Source organism: Canis aureus, chromosome 19, assembly GCF_053574225.1.
Source record: "Canis aureus isolate CA01 chromosome 19, VMU_Caureus_v.1.0, whole genome shotgun sequence".
Classification (NCBI taxonomy): domain Eukaryota; kingdom Metazoa; phylum Chordata; class Mammalia; order Carnivora; family Canidae; genus Canis; species Canis aureus.
The window spans coordinates 44,216,805-44,243,226 of record NC_135629.1 but is presented as its reverse complement, the minus strand read 5'-3'; the positions used below and the strand labels follow the sequence as shown (position 1 = coordinate 44,243,226).

The window sequence follows — 26,422 nt, the reverse complement described above, 5'->3', positions numbered from 1 at the left end:
GCGACCCCCTTCCCTCTTCATGGGTTCCTCGTCCTCCCGTCCCAGGTTAGGTTACATGACCGGCTCCCCAGGACCCCCCCTGCCAGGGTCACGCAGGCCGGGGAGCCTCGAGGGCGCCTCGAGGGCGCGGGCAGGCAGCGGGGCCCACCTGTTCCTCATCCGCCCTTCTGCTTCCGGGGCAACGCCTCCCTCTTCCTCCCCATGCCGCGAGCTCTCCAGTTCCGGTTCCGGTTTGGCTCCCGCGGCTTCCTTCGGCTGGAGCAGCCCCGCACCTCTCCAGCTCCAGCTCGAGTGCAGGTGAGTCGCTGTGGCCCAGGCCCGCCTTCCGGCCTTCGTCCTCCGCGCCGCGTTCCCGGGCCCTCGGCCTCCGCCGTCAGACCTTCTGCCTTTCGCAGCCCTCCTCTGCGCCCTCCTTGACCCCCTGCGGCCCCCCCCCCCCCCCCCCCCCCCCCCCCCCCCGTCTTCCTCCACCTGCGGGCATTCTGTCCTCCCAGGCATCCCAGGTACCGCGTCTCGGCGTCTCCAGCTGACCTCTCCTCGGAAGTCTCCACATCCCCCCCCCCCCCCCCCGTTTTATTTGTTTTCCCCTAATTATAGATGCACGCGGAGTCTCAGCACCTGCTGTTTTCGCTCCACGTGACCACCCAGTAGGACCCACTGGATAGGGTTCCTGTGACGCTTAAATAAGGGGGTGGTAACATCCTCCGGGTGGCTGGCGCGGGCCCAGGCCTTCATGGCTTCAGTGATTCTTCCGAAGACAAGACGGCAGCGCGCGTGGACGCTGGATGCGTTCCCCCCGCGGATGGGTGGCGCTGCCTTCAGTTACTCTCGGGGCCCTGGAAGTTTAAGAGGGAAAAATCTGTATCCGTAGATGCATGTGATTGAACAGCTGTGATTTCCACTGTTTTTCTTTCTTTCCCTTTATCGTGCTGTTTCTTTTCGTTTTCCATAGCAAGAAAAAAGGACGCGAAAGGAATTCCAGGCCTGTATAAAGTCGTGCTAATGAGTTAAACCAAAGCGTCCCATTCATTCAATAATATTAACGAGGACACTTTTGTTTTTTTAAGATTTTATTTATTCGTGGGAGAGAGACGCAGACAGAGGCAGAGACGTACGCAGAGGGAAAAGCAGACTCCTTGCGGGGAGCTGGATGCAGAACTTGATCCCAGGACCCCAGGGTCACAACCTGAGCTAAAGGCAGATGCCCAACCACTGAGCCACCCGGGTGCCCCAAAGGACACTTTTTTTTTGTTTGTTTAAGATTTTATTTATTTATTTATTCATGATAGACACAGAGAGACAGAGAGAGAGAGAGGCAGAGACAGGCAGAGGGAGAAGCAGGCCCCAAGTAGGGAGCCTGACATGGGACTCGATCCCAGGATTCCAGAATCATGCCCTGGGATGAAGGCAGGCGCATAAGCTGCTGAGCCACCCAGGCTGCCCCAAAGGATACTTTTTAAGCATTTATTTCCTCTCTGCTGAACTATGCTAAGAACTTTAGACGATTATCTCATTCAGTCTATAAAATTATTCCAAGAGATAACTGCTAATATTGTCAGTATTTCGTAAGTAAGAATTTTTTAAGAAATATTTATTGTGTCATGCCCATTACGCTAAATAGGGAGGAACAGGAAAAAAAAAAATAACACATAGGATGCCTGGCTGGCTTGGTGGTCGAGCGTCTGACTTCAGCTCAGGGCATGATCCCGGTCCGAGGATCGAGTCCCGCATCGAGCTCCCTGCAAGGAGCTGCTTCTCCCTCTGTCTATGTGTCTGCCTCTCTCTGTGTGTCTCTCATGAATGAATAAATAAAATCTTAAAAAAAAAAATAACATGTCCTTGCATTAACAGGCAGAGGATTGTGGGAGGAAAGACAGATGCATAAACAAAAACATGCAATAAAGTATGGGAGCCACCGCGAGCAACTGTTAGGGCTCAGATGGACACAAAGAAGGGAATGGTCCCTTCTTGGTGTTATTCAGGTGGATGTAAGTCCTGGAGATTTCAAAAGGGCTAGGGAAAAAAATAGACCTAGAACCATCATCTCAACCACTTTTTTGTTGTTGTCATTAAACCAAAGCTCTCAGCCAACCTCCTTTCTTGCAGTCACTTCTGCTTGCAGGTGCCCCTCTGCATCCCCATTACTGTGTTATCCCCCAGGCCCTTAGGTCCGCTCATTCCAACCTTAGAAAGAAAAGCCCAATATTTTTCACCCCATGTAGTGATTGTAAAAACTATACCCTGTTAATGGCAGCTACTGTAAACCTTCTTAGGAAAGCCATCCAGGGAAAAATAGCATGGCCAACCCCTTGAGGGCAGAGCAGGGCGATTACAAGGTAAGAACCTGAAAGTAATGGTTAAAAATGAGAGAGTCAAAGGAGTTTGTTGTGCTCTTGAGTAGAAGAGCAAGGAGGCAGAGCAAAGCCGGAGTTACTGAGAGGGTCCCTGGGGGCAAAGGATGCAGAAACAGAGGTCCCATACTGGTGGCCAAAGGAAATTCCTAAGAACGAGGACACCTGATGGCCAGTTGTAAGTTACAAACCCTTTTCTTCACGTCGCCAGCGCACGCTCACACACAGATTTGAGAGAAATCTACCACACTCAGTAACACCTTGACATCTTTCAGGGAGAAACAGAGGACTGAATTCTGTGTGGGGGTGAATGCCCTGTGGCATAGAGCTGGGCGCCTCAGTGCAGAGGCAGAGCCAAATTTCACGGTACCTGAAGCTTCTACAGTTTGGTGGGATCCCATTAAAGAACATAAAAATATCAAACTTTTGACAATTTTACTGAAGCCCATGATCATGGGAACACTTTGTTCGGCATCCTACAGCTGGAGTTTAGACTTCTTTAGCTTCCTTATAAATCTTCCTCTGGGCAGATGAGGCCATGGGAAAACCAGACCCCACTTGAAAGTCCCCAAGATCTTGGAGGGAGCATGGGCTCCACAAGGTGTGCAATGGGGGAGTCTGATCCAGATCTCAGGGACTGGCCGGATAGGTGGGTTATAATCTCTGGGGAGGAGAGTCCCGGTGAGAAGGTGGAGGATCAGCTGGCTTGATCCTGGAAGTGCCAGTCTGAAATTTTGTGCTCATGGAGGGCCTGGGGGGAGGGGGGCAGGAAGGATGACCACAGGCCTGCAGGGTGATATGAGCTGGCTCTTTAAAAGCTCTTAAAGTCTTAATTAGAAAATTGTGATAGCGAGATCCCCTGCCCTCGCCTCCCTCCCAGGGCACATGGTAAGATCTTTCCTCCACTCTGATTACCCTCATTTTAGAGCTCGGAAAGAAGCTAATCAGAGGGCTGACATTGTATAAGCCACTTCAAGTGCAATTCAGAATTCAGTCTGATGAAGGGAGTCGTCGGGTGTGTGATTATAAAGCAGTGTTCCAAAGTAATTAAGGCACGGAAGGTACAGGGCTCTCCATTTAGGGGAGGGTGGACAGGCACGGTTAGAAGAAATGAGCACAGCTCAACACCACCCTCGGCCAGCTCCCACCTCTGCACACCAACCAACAAGGACAGACCAACTTCATTGCGCTCCTATGTGTCTGGCAGCTTTTCTTATAATCCTCACAACGAGCCTTTGAGGCAGGTGTGTTAGTTTCCTAGGGCTGCTATAACAAAGTAGCACAAATTTAATACCTTAAAACAACACACATTTATTTTCTTAAAATCCTGAATGTCAGAAGTTCAAAATGGGTCTCCCTGGCTAAAATCAAGGTGTCTTCTGGGCCGTGTTCTTTTCTGGCGGCTTTGCCGAGAGTTAATTTTCTTGCCTTTTTCAACTTCTAGAAGCTGCCTTTGTTCCTAGGCTCATGGCCCCTTCCATCCTCAAAGCCACCAATGCAAGTCCTTCTCACTGTGACATTGACTTTCCTGCCTCCCTCTTCTGCATTTAAAGGGCTTTGTGATTATATTGGGCCCACCTGGGCAACCCAGAATACTGTTTATTTTAAAGGCAACTGATTACTTTCCCTTTGCAATATAATGTAATATTCACACATTCTAGAGATTAAGGGATTAGGATATGAACACCTTTGGGGCCGCTATTGTTCCTACTGTGGTAGGTAATATTATCTCCTATTTCCCAAGTTAGGAAAATGAGGAACAGAGAGGTTGTGTGACTTGCTCACAGCTGGTGAGCAGTAGAGTTGGGATCTGCCCAGGCCATCTGATGACAGACCCTGTATTCTTAGCCTTTAACCTGTACTCCTTCCAGATATTCCTTGCTCTTTCACTCAGTACTTTAGCACAGGCCTGCATTGATGGAAACAGAAGGATTTAAGGTAACAGAGCAAAGGACCCACAGGAAAAAATGCAATGGGTTGGGGGGGTGACAAGGAGTGGGGCAGGGATTGCTAGGGATTGCTGGTGGTACAGATGTGCAGAGAGAGGTATACCGTGTACCCCAGATCAGAGCCCTAATGAGTGTCTCCTTGTATTAGGTCACAAGAGAGCTCTGTTCAAATCCCAGCTCTGCACTGGTACTTCCGACCCTTCCAGCCAGTGTCTTGGTCTCTTGAGTTTCTTCATCTGCAAAATGATAGTAACAGAAGCCACCTTGTGGGTTTGGTGTGTTACTAAAACATACATGAAACACCACCTGAAGCACAGGTTGTGTTCCCTAAATGCTGCTGTTACTCCCTCTCTCTCCCAACTCCCACTCCCCCAAGGAAACCGAACTTTCTCACGTGTGAGTATTAACAGAGGAAGTGGTGGCTGAAATTTGTGGATCTGAGAAGGCAGGATCCAGGGGCAACGGTAGCTCCCTGTACCCCTGCACCAGACTAGATGGGAAATATATCCAACACCCTTGACTGCTTTTCAGGAGGCAGAACCTGGTTACCAGCTGTGGGTTACATCTGAGAGAAACCAGGAGCTCCATTTCATTTATCTCGGGTAGACCACCTTTGATATAATCAGAGAAAGGGTTCTAAAACAAATCTTAAAAACACTAATATTGGGGCACCTGAGTGGCTCAGTCCGTTAGGCGGCTGCCTTTGGCTCAGGTCATGGTCCTGGGGTCCTGGGATTGAGCCCCGCATTGGGCTACCTGCTCAGAGGGGAGTCTGCGTCTTCCTCTCCTACCCATCCCCCTGCTCATGCTTTCTCTCTCTGTGTCTCTCAAATAAATAAATAAAATCTTTTTAAGAACCCCACTAATGTCACCCTATCCATTCTTTCATTTCCTTCCTCCCATTCTCCTTGGTTTGTTTTTGTTTGTTTTGACAAGGTTACAAGAGAGGGAGAGAATAAATGAAATGTTCATTACAGTTAGAATCCCTTGGTTGAGAGCAACAGAATCTGACTCTGGCTAACTTAAATGCAAGCTGCAATTGGTGGAAGGATGTGAGGGGACACAGCACTGAAGACAGAGCTGAACATCTGGGTCTCAGGAAGACAGAAGCAGGCAGCTGTGGGGATCTGGACAGCAGAGAGGAGTGGAAGGTCTCTTCAGGGCAGTCACGCCTTAAGTGGAGCCCTTCTTGCCTTCTCCCAGGTTTGGCACTGGGCCCACTCTCTGTCTTTTAGGGACATTTGCTGGCCCCTTAACCCTCCAGAGCACCTGCAAGAGAGAGTTCCCCAAAAGAGAGAGGAACAGATAGCCAGCAAGCAGACAGGTGGGTTTTCTCCTGGACACTCCAGCTTCTTCATTCATTCCTTTATCCTGCAAAGTATTCTCTCAGCAGCTACTGCCACAGAAAACAAGACCAAGCAGTGTCCTGCTTCTTGGTGTGTGGGGAGAGAAGAGCACTTTATATATGTTTTATTATGGGGCCAGCCGAGTCTTGTCAACCCGGGATCCTGAGCATAGTGGCCTCCTGCCATGTCAGCATCGGTCCGAGGAATAAGGACCAGCATGTCCAATCCGGCACAGCCTCATACGTTACAGCTGACACAGAGATCTGAGAGCCTCGGCAACCTGCTCAAGCTCATGTGGCAATTTAGAGGCAGGATCACTGCTGGCTCCTTCCATTAAACAACCCAGGCCTTTGTGGGTCCATTAAGAGGGGGCCCTCCTCTTATCTGTCAGGCTCAGCTTTGCCCCATCATGGGTGAGGATGGGAATGGCACCTCCTGAAGTTGCCTGATGACATGGTGCTGGAACCCGGCAATGGGGAGCTCATGTTGGCTACCTTTTTTTTTTCTTTTTTTAAATTTAAAGCTTGTATTTTTGTTTTTATTTGAGAGGGAGAGAGAGGAGCTGAAGCAGGAACAGGACCAGAGGCAAGGGGAGGGGTTGGAGGAGGGAGAAGCCAACTTCCCACTGAGCAGGGAGCCTAGATGCAGGGCTTGATCCCAGGACCCCAGGATCACGACCTGAGCCGAAGGCAGATGCTTAGTTAACTGAGCCATCCAGGTGCCCCATGTTGGCCGTTCTTGAATTGTGCTCCTGGGAGAGCTGGTACCATGCTGGGGAGTTCTGAGCAGGTGCCACTCCCTAGACAGTTGTCAGTGCCCCTGGGGCTTAAAAAAGGAAAAAAGAAAGGGAGAAAAAAGGAGAAACTCCTCCAATCTCTGATCTTGCAGAACAAGGCAAATTTCTCATTTTGAAAGAATTAAAAGCCAAATCTGTCTTATCAAGAGACCAAAGGAAGTTACAAAGTTCAATAGATTTTTTTTCCCTTAAATTCTTGGATCCCATTTGAAAGGAAGATGGTTTCTGTCTTCAACAGAGAGGCAAGTGAAATGAGAGTGTCTCCAGGATGGAGAATTCAGAACTGTGGTTTGTCCAGATGCATCCAGGACGTAAGGGAGGGTGGCCTGTTTCAGAGTGTGGTTGGCAGGTCATTTGAGCAAGGGGTGCCAGACTGGAAGAAGGGCTAGGTTCCAGAAGAACTGGGGGCCTCCTGCTGTCTAGTGACTTCCAGATCACAGCCTTAGGTTTCAAGGAAGGCAGAGGAGAGTGAGCAAATCTAAGCCAGGTTGGTCCTGCAGTGAGCCTCCAAGCCCTACCTCCCATCACTAGGCCTCATCATCATACTCTACAGGAGGTGGAATCTAAACCCAAACATCTAATTTTACCTTGATTACGTTTTATTTCTATGCTGTTCTTGCATCCCGGCTTTTCTTCATGAATAGGCCACTTGAGTCAAAAACAAAACGAAAATGCAATAACCTGAGACCAACAAAATGAAGCAAAGCCAATAAGGTATTTTGTCAGGATAAAACATCTTAAGCCCAGATACACATTGCTTTGGTATCATGTGTACCTCATTTTATCTTTATGGTACCTTTGGCCATCAGCTGGTAGGAGGTTTTCAGAGTAAAGCTCAAACATTATCTTATCTGACAGACTGGCCATCCTATTCCAAAGAAAATAGGGCTTAGCACCTAGAGAAGACCCTGGCATATATTAGATGTTCAGTAAAAACTTGTCAAATAAATAAATGGCAATTTCATCCATAGTATGTGCCCGGAGCCAGTTATGCTGATGCTCAAGGAGTGAGTGGATCATTCTACAACATTTCTTGACTGCCTTCTAAGGTGGAAAAAGTAGGCATGGCGTGGGAAGACACAAAGGAAATAGTATTTCAGGTTGCTCCCCTGGAGGACTTAACCATGTAGTTTGGGAGGAAAAAAATGTACTTGGAAGTTATAGGGGCTAGTGAACTTGTAATAGCAGCAGAGCAGCATGGAGGCACATGAGCAGTCCATCTGCAAGGGATTGCATTCATCCACCAGAAATGCTCTGAGTTCTGGGGTATGAGGAGTCCTGAGGCTCACCCCTGCCCTCCCAGAGCCTTGGGTCTGGAGGGGTGATGAAGGGGTAAGGGGAGTGTCCAGAGACAGAGGCAATTTAGGTTTCAGACTTTAACAGGGACTGATTTAATTTGTTTCATTGCCTTAGAATTAAGGCAGAAATTTGACCAATAAGGTTCAAGAAATACATTTTAAGTTAATGAAATTTAAGAAATGGTATCTCATTTTATTTTTATTATTATTTTAAAGTTTTTATTAAGTAATCTCTATACCTAATGTGGGGCTCAAACTTACAACCTCAAGATCAAGAGTTGCATGCTTTTCTGACTGAGCCAGCCAGGTGCTCCTGGAATCAACTTTTAAAGCTGAGGCAGAGGTTCAAGTTCATCCAATCTACCCTGTACCTCTTTACTATCAGATGTGAAAACTGAGGCTCACATTGGCCAATGGATAGTTTTCCAGATAAGAAAGAGGCTCATATCCTGGGGTGAGGAAATCACAAGCTCCATATGGTCATGGGTCATGTATGGTGGGAAAAGCATACAACGCAGTAGCTAGTTTGTGGTGCTAATTAAAAATAAAGCTGCTAGTTATTTTGCCAGCAAAAAATGAGTTTATTTGGGAATAGCAAAGAATTGCAATCCCCTGCAAGCAAACTATGGCAAACCCATAGGCAAGTCTGGAGAACAAAGGAAATGAACACTCTTATAGAGAAAAGGGAGGAGACAGGAAGGGCAATTCTAAACAAAAAGTCTATGGGAGGAAACTGGGATTCCAAGCAGAGTGGCTTCTCATTGGCTGAGTTGTAACAGTCTCTCTCTCATTGGCTAGGCTGTTGCCGGGGGAGTAGGAAACCTTTCTTACTCCTTATTAAAGTAGTAGCTACAGTAGTATTAATTTGCAAGGTGTGTCTCTTCCAGTTGGGTCTGCAACTGAAGATGAACCGTAGGCTGTGAGAGCTCCTCCTGCCGGCCTCCTGACTCCACTCTAAACAAGCTTTCCTTATTACTTTTTGCAATGGTCCTAGGATTTTATTTTTAAATTTCATACAGCATTGAAGCATGATGTGAGAGTGATATTTATCAAAGTGAGCGTGTACACCTGACCCAGTGCTCTTCAAAAGCAACATGGTCATGAAAGATAAAACCAAGAAACTGCACAGATCGAAACTTAAGGAGACCTAATGCCTAAAAGTGCCATGATAAACACCTCCCAGTTACTTAAGATGTTAACAGTAGAGGGACCGGGATGGAGGGCATGTGAAAATCTTTCTTTGCAACAATTCTAAAATTATTTAGAACTAAAAAGTTATTCTAAAAAAGAGAGCAAAGAGTGTGTGTATGGGGGCACCAGGGTGACTCAGTCGGTTAAGCATCTGACTTGGCTTTGGCTCAGGTCATGATCTCAGGGTTGTGGGATCCAGAGCCCTGTGTTGGGCTCTGCCCTCAGTGGGGCATCAGCTCCAGATTCCCTCTCCCTCTGTCCCTCTTCCCTGCTTGCACGTGCCCTCTCTCATAAATCAAATAAATAAATAAATAAACAAATAAATAAATAAAATCTTTTAAAAAAACGAGCAAGATGTGGTAGACCATATTTTCTAAAAATGGTTCCACCAATAGTTCTGGTTCCACCTGCTGTTCCAGAAGTTTGCCACTTCCTCCTCAAGAGGTGGAGTCTGTGTTCCTTCCTTTGATTGGGGGATAGGTTACTTAACTTCTCTCTGTGCCTCAGTTGCACCTTTAAGATAGGAAAAATCCTGATGTGAAAACTGAGGCTCACATTGGCCAATGGATAGTTGCTTTTCCTATGAAATAACACGAATGAAGCACTTAGTGCTTGGAGATGTTGGATGTCATTGTTGCAGGTCACAAGTTAGGAACCCCATTATCACACTGGAACACAAGGTCAGAGCTGAACTGTCAATCAGAGTCACTTCCTACTGAATCCCTGGAATTCTGTAAACTGCTTCAGGAGAGAATCCTTCCTGGGGATGGAAATGCCAAGTCTGCAGGTGGGCTGGCTCTGGTGGCGATGCGATGGAAAAGACAAATGAGATTCCAGGAGTGGACAGTAAAGGATAATGCCTCTGTTCAAGGAAGGAGGAAATTTTTATAGGGGTTGTGTCAGGAAGGGGTGAGCTGTAGGGGGTGAGCTTGCACCCTGAAGGTTGTTTGAAGGTGCAGTTGAGCAGACAGGCAGGGAAGGGTGACAGAAGGGGAACTAAGGCTTCATCAGGTGTGTTCTCATGATCTGCCTAAAAACAGATAGGGGTTTGTGCTGATCAGCTCCAAGAGAGCTAGTCAGAGAAGTAAGCTGGGGTCAGGCCTTGAATGTCATGATTAAGGTTTGGACCAAGACTCTTTGCATGGAAGGACCAGGCAGAGAATCAGTCATCACCACAAACACCACCACTGTCACCATCACCACCACCACCATCACCATCGAGGCCCCCACTCAGCTTCCTGTCAATTCCCACTTCCATCTGGTCTTCCTGTCTCTATTCTCTCTCCAAACCAGCCTACCTATGGTTAGACTTAATTTCCTGAAATGTGGCTTCTACTTAGGATGTTCCACAGAACACTCTCCTTAGGGCTCTGGGAAAGCTACTGAGGGCCATGTACACCACTGGGTGTCAAAGGCTCTATCTGTTGAGGAGAGAGAGAGAGAGAGAGAGAGAGAGAGAGGGAGAGACAGAGAGAGAGATTGCCTGGGAAATAAGCTGACACTGAGCTGGCAATGAGGAGGATGAGGGAAAGATCCAGCCTTTCTTCATGATACCATTCCATCTCCTGGATGGAGCTGGCTTTAGCTCAAATCTCCCCTTCAACATTTTAGTTCATATAAGCTGATAAATTCCTTAAAAAAGGAAAGTTAAGTTGATTTGGTTTATGTTCCCTGCAATATAACTAGAATAGAGGGGTAAAAAGGACAAAAAGGAGAGAGGTTGGACAAGACCAGACCTGCCCAGTTTTCATTTCAATGTAAGTAGTACCTGTCGCAGACACTGTAGGCTTCCCACCTGACACCCCCACCCCCATAACCTTCCTTGTAAAGAGAACCTCGGTGTTTCTCAGGTGTTACCCTCCTACCACCGACCCAAAGAAAGGCGACTCAGTAACCCCAGACGCATTCTAAACTAATCTCGGTCCTCCCCTGTCCCTTACCAATGATTGGCTCAGGAGTGAGCATGCGACCCTGTTCCTCTAATGAGATGGCAGAGGGGTGGCTTCTGGGAGGAGCCTTTGGGAAAGACTGCAAGAGAGGTGGGCTCTCTCGGCTCTGAGCAGTATGGGTTGGGATGTGACACCTGGAATGGCTGCTTGCATGGTCGCAAGGTGTCCCTAAGCAGTACAACCAGCAGAGGAGCTACCTGGGCTTCTGATGACATGGAATCCTCGAATGCTGATTGTCTCTTGCCTCTTGTTATGTGAAGTAACAAATGAGAAAACGCCTTGAATTGGGGTTTTCAGCTACTTGCAGCCCCCATCCTGCGGAAGCTGCAGGAAGCCAACTCACCACCACCTTATTCTGCTGAGCATGGAACTAAGGCCCAGAGGGACAGCCACATGTGCGGGGCTCAAAGCTAAGTAAGGGTAGTGTGACACAGGTGTGCCTCACTTCTGCCACACTGGCCTCATCCTCTCATACCACAGGTTCTAGAATCTTCAGTCAGTGCCCTGCCCCCATCAGCCCAGAGCCTTGTGTAGTCAGATGCGCCTACCCAAGCTCATCTGATTGGAATCCAGCAGGCGATATTCCACCTAATTAAGCGATTGTAAGCAGGAAAGCTGTATCTCCAGAGCCTACCTGTGTTTTGTGATGAGTCTTTATAAACCCTCACTGGCTGTTGTGACGGGTTGCTGAGACCTCTGGAAACAGGGTCCTGCTGGGCCACAGTGGGGTCTGTGGCGGTGTCTGTTTATAGACCCAGAGTCTGCATTTGGATAATTACCTCCATGTAATTGTCAGATTAACATCACCTGAGCCCAAAGGTCTGTTTTGTGGGTTTTTTTTTTTTTTTTATGCTTACAGAAAGAGAAAAAGCAAAACCCTTCAGAGATGCCCAACAGCTGTGGACTTGAAAAAGCTCGAGTCCTAAAAATTAGGGAACCAGTGTAGCGAGGCCAGAGCCCAGCCAGCAGCATGCTGAACAAGTGTGCTTGTGGATGAGGCGGAGGGGAGGCTGGCAGAAAACATGCTTGTTTTCCTGCTTTCCTCTCACACATACACACACACACACAAAGGTGTGCAAATTCTCTGAGAAGTTGGCAGCAGTAGGCTCCTGAAAAGCTTCTGAAAAGTTCGACCTGGAAGATTCAGAAAGAAGAAGGCTGGGGAGAAACAGAGTGGGAACAGAAGCTACTTTCATCTTGAACACCCGAGCTGTTGCTCCTGTTACCCAAGGGCAGTAATATTGCAGCCCCAGTAAATGCCCATTCCTTGGAAGAGCTCTTCAAAGAAACAAAGGCTGGTGAGAGAGGTGCCACCTGCACACTGCTCAGCCAGACCGCACAATACTGAGTGTGCGTGGGGGGAACCCCCAGTAGGTGGTCCAGGCAGCATGTTCGTCAAGTTTGGGGGGGGTGTGAAATCCTCAGGTGGGTGCTCTGCAGACAGACCTTTACAGCAGCTGAGGGGGCTCTGAGAGGTGAGTGGTGAGTGTTTGGGAGGAGGGAGCAGGGAGTGGAAATGGTCCTGTGCACAGGTGGGATTGTGTATGTGTGTGCAGGTACACATGCATTCCTGCACACAAAACCCTGCAGGGATTTGGGCATCCCTGACTATAAAAAGTCCCTGGTGCTTTGGGAGGAAGCACCAGACCAGAGGTCTAGAGTCATGCTAGTAGAAACGTAATGTGAGCTAGATATTTAACTTTAAATTTTCTGGCAGCCATGTTAGAAAGTAAAATTAATTTCAATAATATATTTTATTTAACCCAACCTATCCCAAATATTCTCATTTCAACATCCAGTTAACGTACAAATATATGAGATCCCTTACATTCTTTTTTCTTCCAACAAAGTCTTCAAAAGCTGGTGTGTATTTTATCCTTTCAGTGCCCTCTCAGCTTGGACCAGCCACATGTCTAGTGTTAGTAGTCATGTGTGGCTCGTGGTCATGATACTGACCAGTGGTGGGTCTAGAGACTCGAATTTGAGCCCTTGCTCCGTTTCATTCCAGCCTTGTAGCCCTGAGAAAATCAGTGTTGTCATTTGTTTAAGGAGATTACTAATAGTCATGGCAGTTGTTCAGTTAGTGTCTTGTGGGTTGCTGGATGCCTAAGGGGCTAAATGGGTTGCTGGACCCGTGTGTACAGTGGTGTGTTGGGAGCAGGCTCCTACTGGTTCCCAAGAGCACATTCTTAAATATGTGAATTGTGAATTGGTGTTAAACCACTGTTCTCTTGAAATGTATCCTGGTAAGAGAACATTTATACCACGGAAATGGGCAAATGCTTACTCATCAACCCCTGCCCCTCCAGAGAGTAGATTGTTAAACATTTACCCGTATACCGCTGAACTTGGGAATATTTGCACGTAATTGAAGAGGCTGCTGCCCTGGCCATTTCCCCCAACTTCTCCATTCACGTGCTCCTATCTTATGGTAGCTCCTTCCAGATTCCTTTTCCCACTGTGAGAGGCAGCATCAAGCAGTTGTTAGGTTGGCAGAGCCTGGAGCAGACCCTAGTTCCAGTATTTACTAATTTTGTGACTGTGGATGGGTTATTTAGCCTCTCCGTGCCTTAGCTTCCTCATCTGTGAAAATAAAACAAGCTGAATTTCATAATGCATAGAATTGTTGAGTCCCTAGGTAGCACACCTGAAACTAATATAATCGTATATGCCAGCTATTTTAAAAATAACAATCATACCAGCTGAGAAATAGGGTTGCTCTTGTTGAGTAAATGCCATCCATGTATAGTGAGAGGACAGTGCCTGGTACACACTAAGTGCTCCATATGTGTACCCGCTCTGTGATGATGATGATGACGGTCTGCAGGCTCTAGCTATTGGTTACTACTGTCCACATTCTGGAAGGGGCAGGTGCTTATGGCAAATGGACGCATCCAGAGGAGGCACTGGTGAGATGGTAGCGTGGATAACAACACAGTGACATTGGACCTGGTATGATCTTTCCTTCTTCCCTTTCCATCCTCTGTCTCATCCTGCTGCAAGAATTGACCACCTACTGCGTGTGGATACAATTGGGAGTGGGTGAACACACAAAGTTGAGAAAAGGGTGATCCTCCCTGTCCCTGTTCTCATGGGGCTTACATAAGCTCTTTGATCTTCAATAATTTTTTAAAAGATTTGTTTATTTTAAGGGGAGAGAGCGAGAGCATGCTAGCCAGCAGGAGCAGGGCTCAATCCCATGACCCATGAGATCACGACCTGAGCCAAAACCAGGAGTTGGATGCTAACTGACTGAGACACCCAGGCACCCTGGGATCTTCAGTAATTTTTAAAAGTGTAAGGGAGTCCTTAGAACGAGAAGCTTATGAACTACTGGCCTGGGGTATAACGGAGAGACCACTCAATATTAAGGCCAGAAGGCTTGACCCAGGTTCTAGCTCTGTCACATGTTATTGTGTTCCTAATCCCTGGCCTCTGACCTCTGCTTCTTCCTCTGTAAAATGGGAGTGATAATGTGGATCACTACCCCAGCCACCTCCAGGGCACTGTGAAAATATATTTGAAAACTCTAAAAGCCCAGATGCAAGCAGGGCAACCTCAGGGTCACTGTGTGTATGAGGGTAGGGAGGTGCTGTAGGCACAAGATAGGCCCTGGGGGACCCTTTTCGGAGTCTGACATTTCATTGCCTAGAGGGTCTAATTGATCCCCTGAAGTGCAGAGAAGCTTAGCAAATACCCAGCATACTACTCCAAGCCCTGTGATCTGGCTTTCCAGAATGCCAGGGATTCTCTGGAACATTTCCCAAATCAGTGCATGAAAAGTAGAACCAACCATCTGGGTGACTCTGGAAACATCACTAGAAAATGCAGCCAACAAAGAGATTTAGGGGTTGAAATTTCTAGATTTCTGTTCCCCTTTTCGAAGTTAACAGCCCCAACTCTGTCATCTACCAGGATCAGTCTCGAGATGGAGGGCTCTAAGACTCCAGACCAGCTCCGAGGGGACATCCCTGCTTATCCTGCTTGTGACCTTCCTTCTGTTGACCCTGTCCTCCTCTGGTTCCAATGCTTTTCTTCCTATCCAGAGATGTTACCTTGACTGTTCCTGCCCATAGGAACCCATAGGTTGTCCTCCACCAGAACCCCCATCTCCTACCCCATTTCCCCTGGGACCCCCACCTGAACCTTGGTCATTGACTAAGTAGGGTAAGGAGACCCCACAGGATTTAAAGAGCTTTTCTCAAAGAAGGGCCTCAGAGGTTTCTGGGATGTTCAAATCTGTCAATATTCATAGAGACGTTTTAAGTAGAAGAAAATGCCAGGGGCACCTGGGTGGCTCAGTGGTTGAGCGTCTCCCTTTGGCTGGGGTCGTTCGTGATCCTGGGGTCCTGGAATTGAGTCCTGCATCAGGCTCCCAGCAGGGAGCCTACTTCTCCCTCTGCCTATGTCTTTGCCTCTCTGTCTTTCTCGTGAATAAAATTTTTTTAAAAAGAAAAGAAAATGCCAAATTAGAGCTGGTCAAAATGCATAGAATCACTCCATGCAAACTCAGAAACCAACAGGGCAGAGAGGGTGGATTCTCCTTAGCAGCATTCAGGCCGATGGCCTCTGCTCCTGGCATGCCCCACACACAGCTGTGTGCTTTCCCGGGGCCTCACCCTCACCCCTGCCCCTTAAGGAAGACAATGAGCCTCTGAGCAGAGGTTTCCAAATGACATTACCTCAGTTTTTCTATCTAGTTCAGGACTATTTCTGACAATGACTTTTAAAATGGAAATGATTTTTTAAACGTGAGTTTCTTCATTATAGAAGTAAAGCTTCATGTTTGTTTTTGTTGTTGTTGTTGTTGTTGTTGTTTTTTAGTAAAGCTTCATTTAAAAAAAAGTTTAAAATAGGGGGAAAAAAATCACTCCTATTCCCCCCCACCCCTAACATAACCACTACCATCACATTGGGGCTTTTCCTTGCAGCTTCTGTCCCTATAAATACATTTGATTCTAGCATTGTGATACTTGTCTTGGTCTTGTTCCCCAGAAAGCAGAGTCTGAGACGAAGGTTTCTGTGCAAGTATTTGATTGAGGTATGAAATTCCAGGGAGTGGTGATGAGGAATCGGTGGTGGTGGTGGGGGTGGGGGGTTGGCACTGTATTATGGAATTGGCCACCACTGAGTGCTGGACTCAGAACCGTCTGAGGAGCCATATGAAGACCTGCCATAGGTGGGGGGAGGGAAGAAGCATATTTCCCTTGGCCAGGGTGAAGGGCAAGAGCCACGGGCACACGATGTCAGGTTGCAGCTCTGAGAAGATGGCCAGAGTCTACGTAGAACTGGTCACCCCAGCACTGCCTACTCTAAGAGACAGGCAGGGTCAAGAAGATCTGAAGAGGTGTCTTAATATAGTCTTTGTGATGCACATGGAATTTCATTCTTGTTTTTCCCACTGAACATGCCATATTTAACATATTGATTAATATGGCTTTTTAGTGGCTGCTTGTTATTTTAGTAGATGAAAAGAAGCATATTTTAAATATAATCAATTTCCCTGCATTGTGGTATTTGCAAAACAGTGACAAGCCAGCCCAGTGAGGTGACCTGCAAAGGGTCATTTTATACATTTGTGGCTTGAAAGGAGGGGCTGGCCAATCCCCAACGCAAGTGGGTAGTGGAAGGGTGTTGATCTTTTTACTAAATACTTTTGCTTCTGTATCAAATACCTTTGAAAAATATTGATGATTGAAAGCCAGGAGAAAAAAACCCTACTGATTTCATGGCTCTGATTCAAAATCTATTCCTTTTCTTCCTCCCCCAGTGGCAATACTTTTAGGACTGCTGAATAATTCTGGATAAAGATGGGTTCAGGACTCCACTTGTCTCTTTGCACTCATTCATTCAATAAATATTTACTGAGAAACTTCTATTTATTCATGAGAGACAGAGAGAGAGAGAGGCAGAGATACAGGCAGAGGGAGAAGCAGGCTCCATGCTAGGAGCCTGATGCGGGACTTGATCCTGGGACCCTTGAGCAACTTCTAAATGTCAGGTATGGCACCAGGCCAGGGGATCCAGAGAAGAAGGAACATCTTTGTTCTCAGAGCATCTAGGTGATGCAGGCATGACAATCAAATATTGTCAAAGCTGCGGTGGTAAGCATGGGACCCAAGAGGGAAAGTGTAGGTCTGACATTCATTTATTCACTGATTATATTATCTGTTGCTGGGTAACAAATTGTCCCAATACTTAGTTATCTAAAACAACAATAATTATTATCACAAAGTTTTGGTAGGTCAGGAAATCAGAAGCAACTTGGCTAGATGGTTTTGGCTTGAGGTCTCTTGTGATGCTGATGCCGAGATGCCAGCCAGCACTTAGTCATCTGCAGGTTTGACTGGGACTCAAGGATCTGCTTCCAAAATGGCTCTTTCCACAGGGCTGTTGGTGGAAGGTGTCAGTTTTTCACTATTGAACCTGGACTATTCCAATGTCCACGACTTGGCAGCTGGTTACCCCAGAGCAACTGATCCTGGTAAAGGAGATTGAGGCCACAATGTTTTTTATGATCAAGCCTCAGAAATCGTACACCATCACTTCTACCATATTGGGACCAAAACATAAGAGGGAACTACCCAAGGGGTAAAAGAAAGTGGGGATCATTGGGGGCCACCTTGGAGGCTAGCTACCACATTGGTTCATTGAGTCAATCAATTGCCATGTATTAAGCATCTTTCAGGAGTCTGATACTCTGTTCAGGACTAGGGATACCAATATGGTTGTAATTATATTTAGGGACTGAGTCTTTGCTCAATTTTGTATCTCTGGTGTCTGGAACACAATGTCTCCTTAAAGGTTTATTTGTCAAAAGTAAGGAAAATGTAGTGGTTAGGAGCTATACCTCTGGGGCCAGTCTGTTTAGGTTCAAATCTGGCGTCTTCCTTCCAGCCCTGATGCTTTCCTGATAGATCTTGTTTAACCAGTGTTCATTTCTGTTGCCTAAATATAAGAATCCTAACTGGTACACTCAGTTTTTCCACTAATCTCCTTTGACTAGTTCATAATCCAATCCAGAATCCCCACAGAGCATTTCGTTTTTATGTCTCCTTAACCTTCTTTAATCTGGGGCAGTTTCTCAGCTTGCCTTGTCTTTTATGACCTTGCCACTTCTTTTTTTTTTTTTAATCTTTTTAAATTTATTTATTTATTTTTTAAGATTTTGTTTACTCATGAGAAAAGGAGGCAGAGACACAGGCAGAGGGAGAAGTAGGCTCCCCATGGAGAGCCCAATACAGGACTCGATTCCAGGACCCTGGGATCATGCTCTGAGCCAAAGGCAGGTGCTCAACCACTGAGCCACCCAGGCGTCCCTGACCTTGCCACTTCTGAAGAGTACTTACTAGTCAAGCATTTTATAGAATGTTCTTCAATTTGGGTTTGTCTGAGGTTTTCTTCTGATTAGGTTGAGGTAATGGATTTTGGACAAGAATACCAGAAGTGATTTTGTGAATCATATCAGGGATGCATGATATCAACATGTCATTACTGGTAATACTGACTTTGATCCCTTGGGTAAGATGGTGAGTGTCTGCTTAGTTTCTGTTTTTCCCTTTGTAATGAATAATTATCTTGAGACTATGGAATTATCCTGTTTCTCATTTTTTTTGCCCATAAATTTTAGCAGCCATTGATGATGCTTTTAGATGACAGTTATTACTATGCTGTTTGCTTATTGTTGATTTTCTATTTCTATCATTCCTTCTACGTTTATTAATTGGAATTCTGTAAAGAAGAATTGTCTCTTATTTATTCAAGTATTTACTTATATCAATATGGATTTGTGTATGTTTTTTTTCTTCCTATGGTTTATAATCCTTTACTATGATTGTTTGTTGCTCAAATTATCTCAGATTTGGCCATTGGGAACTCTCAATTGGTTCTTGTATATACAGGAGTATTTTTTTAATATCTTCATTTTTTATTATAAAGTAATACATGTCTGGGTAGAGGGCACATGGGACTTCTCTGTACTATTTTTGCAACTTCCTGTAAATCTACAATTATTTTAAAAAGAAAGTTAAAAATTAACATATACTCATTTTTTTTTAAATTCAGGAAGTACAGAAAAATATAAAAAATTATTATCTCATTTCCTAGACATAATCTCTGCCTGTGCTCTGTTTTTTTCCCTCTCCAGACTTTTCTTTATCATTTTAAATGGTATTGTAACACAATTATGGCTACTCTGAGACCAACATTCTGGTTTTGTAATAGAGAAAATGCAGGCCAGGGAGATGGGAATTAATAAGACAGTAACACCACCTGCCCTGACTTCGTGTGTCTGCCACCTGCTCTCAGCCCTCCTCATGCTCAGCCTCATGTAATTCCTGCCCCGGATGGTGTGGGGTGAACAATACTAATCAGATGGGGTATTGGAGGGTCTTGAACTATTGAGTCAGGGAGAAAAAGGTATCAATGTTAGCTCATAGAAACAGAAGGAGTTAAAGCTAGTAAATCCAGGAGAATGTACACAGGTCAGGCCAACTCTGCAGAGAGCGGAGAGAGGCAGGGGAGAGGTAGAGATTATTAGAGGGAGAGAAAAGAGAAAAACAGAAAATGTGGAATTTTTACATTCTTGCTACCAGGAAACAGGGCAGCCAAGAACTCAGTGGGTGTTTAACTAAATAGACTTAAAGTTTAGGTCAACGATGGACTTCCCACCTCCACTCTGGGTTGCCCTGACAACCTCCTCCTTCTTGTATTGACATTATTGCAAGAAAGTAGGAAAAAATAGGCAGATGAAGTCATTAGAGGCGGAACCAGTGGTAGTCTGGCTTGTTACATCCTGTGTGCAGGGTGGTCCAGGGAGGAGCTGGGAGGGGCAAAGGGCTCCTGGGCTGGGGCCGCAGGCAGGGGCACGACCATAGTGGGCCCAAATCTATGCACTGGAGGCTTTTACGAAATTCTAGTGAAGCTGGTCAGTGTAAATTAAATCTCAGTGTTTGCATATCCTCATTGCCTCCCTTGCCCTGTTGGAATTAATCAAGAATACTTAGAAGAAAACCCCAGAACCCTGACTCAGGAAATGGCAGCCACTCCCTCTTCCAGCTGGGCTCAGTCACCATATCTACCTGGCTGTTATAGTCCTCTCTTTGTTTCCATCACCCAAGATGGTTGGGACCATCAGAGGGTGTCACCAATAGTTACTACTTCCTTCTCTTTCCAGAGAAGGAAACTGAAGCTGAGACACTAAGCAACTTGCCTAAGTCACAAATCTAAGAAGCATGCTGGATTCAAACCCAGGTCTTGATCAAGTCAAAATATGTGCTTGGTAATCACCTCACTCTGTGATATAGAACAGTGGTTCTTCAACCACAGGTTGTGAAAGAATCCCCTGCAGAGCTTGTTAAAACATGGGGTGCTGGGCCCCACCCCAGAGTTTCTGATTTGGTAGATCTGGAATATTGCTGGAGATTTTGCATTTCTAATAAATTTCCAGATGGTGCTGATGCTACTGATGATCTGGGAACCGCATTTTGAGAAGTGCTTACATAAAGCAAGCCATTTAGTCCTTGAACCTCAAATATGGTCTTTATAGAACAAAGAGTAGGACTGGATTTGCAGTCTTTGATTGTGTCCTGAGGTTTCTACATGTTTCCAGAGGTGCCTTAGCCACAGGGCAGAGATAAGAAGGTTGAAGGAGTTCAAGTCCCCCACTGTTACTTAGGCAAAGTAGCTTTCTTAGATCTCTTTATATACTAGGGTTCTGTGTGAAATTTTATTGGAAAAGAGGTTTCTGCTATTAAACACAAAGCCAAGAGTTTATAAACTAATGAACTAAAAAAAAAAGTTAAAATACTGTTTGTTCCTATTATCTATTTGCTGTGGTTTAAAACAACAATTATTTTAATATGTAATTTTGTGGGTCAGGAATCTAGGCAGACATAACTCATGAAGGTTACTCAGTGGTATGCTTCTGGTGTCCGGACTGGTCTAAAGGGTCCAAGATGGTGTTACTCACATGTCTGGAGCCTTGTGGGGAACGGGCTGGAAGGCTGGGCTCAGTAGTGACTACTGACTGGAACATCTATCTACATGGGGCTGCTCCAGCACTGTGGTCTCATGGTTATTGGACTTCATGGTGGTTTAGGGCCCAGAGCAAGCTCCAAGAGAAAGTAGGAAGCACCAATCTCTTTAAGGCCCAGACCTAGAAGCAGGTATGGTGTTACTTTTCCATCTTCTGTTTCTCAACCAGATCAATGGAGCTCCCCAGATTCCCGGGAAGGGGACATACACCCCACTTCTCAGTGGGCAGAAAGTTCTGTGTCTATCTTTGAAGTGTACCTGAGAAGACACATCCATATCTGAGCCTCATTTAGATGATGAGACCCTGGTCCTCAAGCCAGGGGTGGTAGAGGGATGTGACTTTGGAGGGTATTTTGTACATTTCAGAAATGTAGTTTGAGGGTGGGTTATAATATGTCCTGGAACACCTGCTCCTGAAGTCAGTCATCTTGCTGGAGAAAGTCCAGGCAACCTCATGGAGAAGCCCAGAGAGAGAGAAACCCAGTCCCCCATCTCCACACCAACAGATCTAGCTGAGCAACCAGCCCATAGCCAGCACTAACTCACCTGCTGCATGAGTGAGCCAGTTAGGAAGGTTTCAGCTCCTCCAGCCCCAGGTGGGCTCCTTTGCCGCACTATATGGAGTGACATGATACCAGACTGGTCACTGGGATGGTTAATGTTATGTGTCCACTTGATTGGGTCATGGGTGCCCAGGTAGTTGGCCAAATATTATTTTGTATGCCTCTCTGAAAGTGCTTTTTGGATGAAATCAACAATCAGTAAACTTTCACTAATGTGGATTCCCCCTCCATAATGTGGGGGCCTTGTCCAGTCAGTTGAAAGCCTTGATAGAACAAAGACTGACCCCACCTGAGCAAGAAGAAATTCTGTGAACAGATAGCCTTTGGACTCACTGCAGCTCAGCTTCATGGAACACAAGTGTTTGATGAAAGCTAATAAGTCCTCAGCAATTTAAAAAAAAAAAAATGATTCCGTGGTCAATAATTTTTGGGAAAACCCTTTGTCAGACAATGCTTTTAAAGTCTCTGAATTGCAAAACTTCTCATAATTTGGCATGGATCTTTTGCCGGATGGGAGCCTCGGAAAAGGCTGATCTAGGCTTATTGTGAGCTTCCTGAAAATGAATCTTTATTCTGTTTCGAAAGTGGGTCACCCTGGTCAGTTTCCCTTTTTTTCAGAGGGTCTCCTTGGGTGAAGGGAAAGTGATGCATCACTTTTTCTCTTCCATGAGAGTGGCCCTGTGGGCCCATGAGGGAAGACTATCCAGGGTAAGAGCTGATGCCGCATTTCAACCTTCCCCTAGCTCCTTAGGCTTGCCCTTTCTGCAGGAGAGTTTGGACCACTCCATTTGATATTCTAGAGCAGAACCAATGAATTATTTCTGCCTTTTCTGCTGTCAAAGGATGCTAATGAGATGCTAATTGCAATTTCAGTGCAATTCCTGGAGACTTCTTTTTACTCAGGGCTGCTGGTTCTGCCCCCTACTGGCGATGAGAGATAGGAATGGTCAAAGAGCCAAGGAACTGAAGACTTCCCAGCCAGCTCTTCCAGACGGTGGAAGCCAGAGAACTTCAGAGACTGCTTTTCTGGCCGGGCATCTAACCATCTTCCTACATGTGGTTTTGGGGTTGTGAAGAATGGACATCCAGAAGATTGTTTTACAATTACACAAAGAGGATAGCACTCTAACCACTTCCTCCAGGATGTCTTTCCTGATCTCTCTCTACCCCCTGCATGCTCTCTCCTTCCTCTCCAGGCTGAGAGATGTGTCCCTCCTCTGTGTTCCATAGTCCCCATTCTTACCACCATCATAGATTATGGAAGAGAAGAGTTTCAATTGTCTGTCTCCACCATCAGCCCTGAGCTCCTGAGAATATGCATTTGGTATCTTTTTCCCTTTTGTGCAGGACTGACGATGGTGCTGTATATACAGGATGTTCAGACATTGTTTGGTGGGTTGAATTGAGTTGTTCATTTGTGGTTAGTTCAATTCAGAAGGAAACGTGATTATTTTGATAGGGATTAGTCTTTGCCTTTGGAGCTGCTAAGCATATTTAATGTGTAAGCAAGACTCAGATGGAGAGATGTTAACACTCTTAAAAATCTTTCCCAAGGTACTTTGGCAGTCTCCATTTGACCAACAGTTGACTAATTTCAAATAATTTGAATGTATTTATAAGTAAGTCCAATAGGACCAATTTCTATTTGGCAAAATTCTGTTCATTTATCTTTTTACTATATGGCCTTTGAAGCGTTTTCATTCCATTTTACTTCTTTCTCTCCTTCCTCCATTCCTTTCATCTTATTAAGGTTCTATTATCCAAGCTTCCCACTCATTCAGATGGGGTTTTGCTCCCAAATTTAACAGAATAAGTAGGGATTGGGGAGCACATCAGTGGTCATGTATCTTGTCTTTATCCCTGCATCACTTTTATGTTACAACTGACTGTGTGACACCAGGGCCATCAGTTAGCTCTTTGCTACTCACAAGGCAGGCCGTGGGCTGGCAGCATCAGTATCTCCTGGGAGCCTGTTAGAAATGCAGAATCTCAGGCCCGCCCCAGACTTTCTCATAACTGGGTGAGTCCTATGCACATACATATATGAGAAGCAGAGGTTCAACTAATCCTGTCTCATACCTTGTAGATGCTGTGGGAACTGAACTAAAGAAAAGTATAGAATACATACCTCTTTGCAATTTGTCATCAGCCTGTAGATCTACTGGATGGACACACTAGCCAGCTTGCCTTGCCTGCCCCACCCTGAGCTCCTGGGAGAGGAAGTCCCACATACAGTACCAAGGGCCGCCATTACATTGTGCCAGGAGCTGTGCCAACTGCTTTACGTGCATTCTCTTATTTAAGCCCTACAACAAGTCTATGAGGTAGGTACTGTGCCTGTCCCCTTTAGAGATGAAGAGCCTGGGGATTAGAGAGGTACAACAGTTTGTTTTCTGCCACCCAGTTTGGTATGCAGTACCAGGGTCCTGTAACTGAGGGCTCCTATCATCATCCTCCTCTTTCTGGGGCCAGGGTGGTCCTAATTTAAACAGAACAGTCCAGTTAACTGAGAAATTGCATCTTGGTGATCATCCTCTCTTTTCAACCCTTTGTGTACAGGAAATAGCATTTCCCTACCCTGAGCTGAGGGCTGGGGACAATGTCTCATTGCCTGTCCCATACCTCTTCCCTTCTATATTCCTCTACTCCTCCTCCTCCTCAGTTATCTTCTCTTTCTCCTTTTGATCTTCTGCCTCTCCTTCTGTTCCTTCTCTTCTTTTTATCTTCCTTCTCTTTCTCTTGACAGGCACTTGAACTCAGCTTCTCTTTCTTTCTTTCCTCCTGTCCTCCTTTCACCTTGGGCTTCACATAGAGAATTTGGATGCTGCTGCTGCCACTGACAGTGATGGTGATACTGATGCTGATGGATGATGATGGTGGTGATACTGAGGGTGATGGGTGATGCTTATGGTGATACTGATGGATTGTGATGATGATAGTGATGCTGATGGATTATGGTGATGGTGGATGGTGATGCTGATGAGTGATACTGCTGCTGCTCCTTCTGGTCATGGAGATTTTGTTGTTATTGTTCAGCTGACCAGGATTTTTAGCCCCTCAGCTCCCTTTATTATTTTTATGTTGCACACTGGTAGGAGAGAGGTCATTCAGCAGAAGAACATGAAGTTCTGCTACAAAAGGCAGCCAATATTAGGAAGAGAAAAGGTGATTTGTTTTTGAGATTTAGACACTCTGTAGGTGGAGGGAGGGTCATGAAATTAAAAAAAGGGGGGGGGTTGTTTACAGGGAATGAGGAGGGAGGAGAGAAGAGACTAGAAAGAACGACTCCAGGTGCTTGCTTCTCAGACACATATTCTGGTTGGTCTGAAAGGTGACTAGTAGAAAAAATATAGATATGTTTGGCACCACCTTCTCTACTTGGGGTGTGTTTGTTATCAACCACTGGAAGGCTACTGCCAGTAAGCCCTTCTAGCCATTACAGGACACTGAGGAGCAGTTACATTACTGTTACCATTAATATCAGCCCACCACTTCCCAACCTCCCTTCATGTGCCCAGAGTTTCTTAATTCTTTACAAACATTATCTGTATGCCCCATAAATTGGGCAGAGTAGGAAACTGAGGTCTATGATGTCTCTATTTGTCTGCTGTATAAGTTGGGATGAAAAACACTAATCTAGATCTTAGGGAGTAACATACAACTTGTGTTCTGTGTGTATAAAACTATACTACTGGTCAAGGATGGGAGAAGTATGATCATTGATTTAGTTTATTGTCTACTTAGGAGAAGACATATGCATATAAAGTCAAGACTACTTTACAAGAATATAGAGATGCCAAAAGATGGTGACTAAATGCCAAATTAATGGCAGAGGTGTAGGAACTGTAAGATCTTATTAACATTTATTTATTAAAGTTGCAGATATCATCTACAGATAAGCAAGATACACTTTATGCATTTGCAAATAAATTCACGTTACCTGTAGACCACTCTTAGACAAGCAATAACACATTCTGAATATATTCAGGTCAAATTTAACTCAATACAGCTTTTCCTTGACTTACTGTGGTGTTATTATGTCTTGATAAACCCACCACATGTAGAAAGTACTGCAAATCGAAAATGCATTTAATGCACCTAACCTACTGAACATCACAGTTTAGGCTTGCCTAATTGAAACATTCTCAGAATACTTATATTAGCCTACAGTTGGAAAAAAATCATCCAACACCAAGCCTATTTGTTAATATACTACTGAATATCTCACATAATTTATTGAATAGTGTCTTGAAAATGAAAAACAGAATGATTGTAACTGTATTTATTGATTGTTCACCCTTGTGATCCCGGGACTGACTGGCAGTTGTGCTCTCTGCCCCTGCCCAGCATCATGAGAGAAGGATCAGACCACATAGCACTAGCCTGGGAAAAGATCAAAATTCAAAATTCAAAGTACAGTTTCTCCTGAATGCATATCACTTTCTCACCATTGTAAGTCAAAAAATCATAAGTAGAACCATCGTATGTCGGGGACCATCTGTACTGTTTTATACATTCAGTATTTCTTCAAATAGGATTATCTTTTTCTAGAAGCAATCACAAGGCCTAAGAAGATTTGCAGCAATAGAAAAGATTTTTTTTCTCCCCTGTAATGAACAGATTAAAAGCTTAATCCCAAGCTCTGTTTCTGTGTCCAAGTATAATTGTTGTGTTAGCCACTCCAAATGGGTTTTCTCATAAACACTCAAGAACTATAAGGTATTCAGAGGGAGGACCCCAAATCTAAAAAGTCAACAAATGAGATCACTTTCAGTAGACTTTGTACCCTGGAAGGGATGACAAAAGTGAGTGCTTTTTAATATCAGGCACCTAGGAAAATAATGATTTTACTCCAGACCCTTCAAGGTCAAGATTGCATTGTGGCAACTTTCAGAAGGGCATCTACTCTTATTTTCCCAGTTACTGACCTCTCTGATCCTGGCT

At 45.3% G+C, this 26,422-nt stretch overlaps 1 protein-coding gene across 1 annotated transcript in view; it reads left to right on the top strand.

The window, feature by feature from the left end:
- Window positions 1–225: 225 nt before the first annotated feature.
- The window catches only part of LARS2 (leucyl-tRNA synthetase 2, mitochondrial), a 188,978-nt gene continuing 162,781 nt past the window's right edge, over window positions 226–26,422 (top strand). The window contains exon 1 of the mRNA XM_077859188.1: window positions 226–297. The gene's annotated coding sequence lies outside the window, so the exon portion shown is untranslated. The remainder of the gene's footprint in view (window positions 298–26,422) is intronic.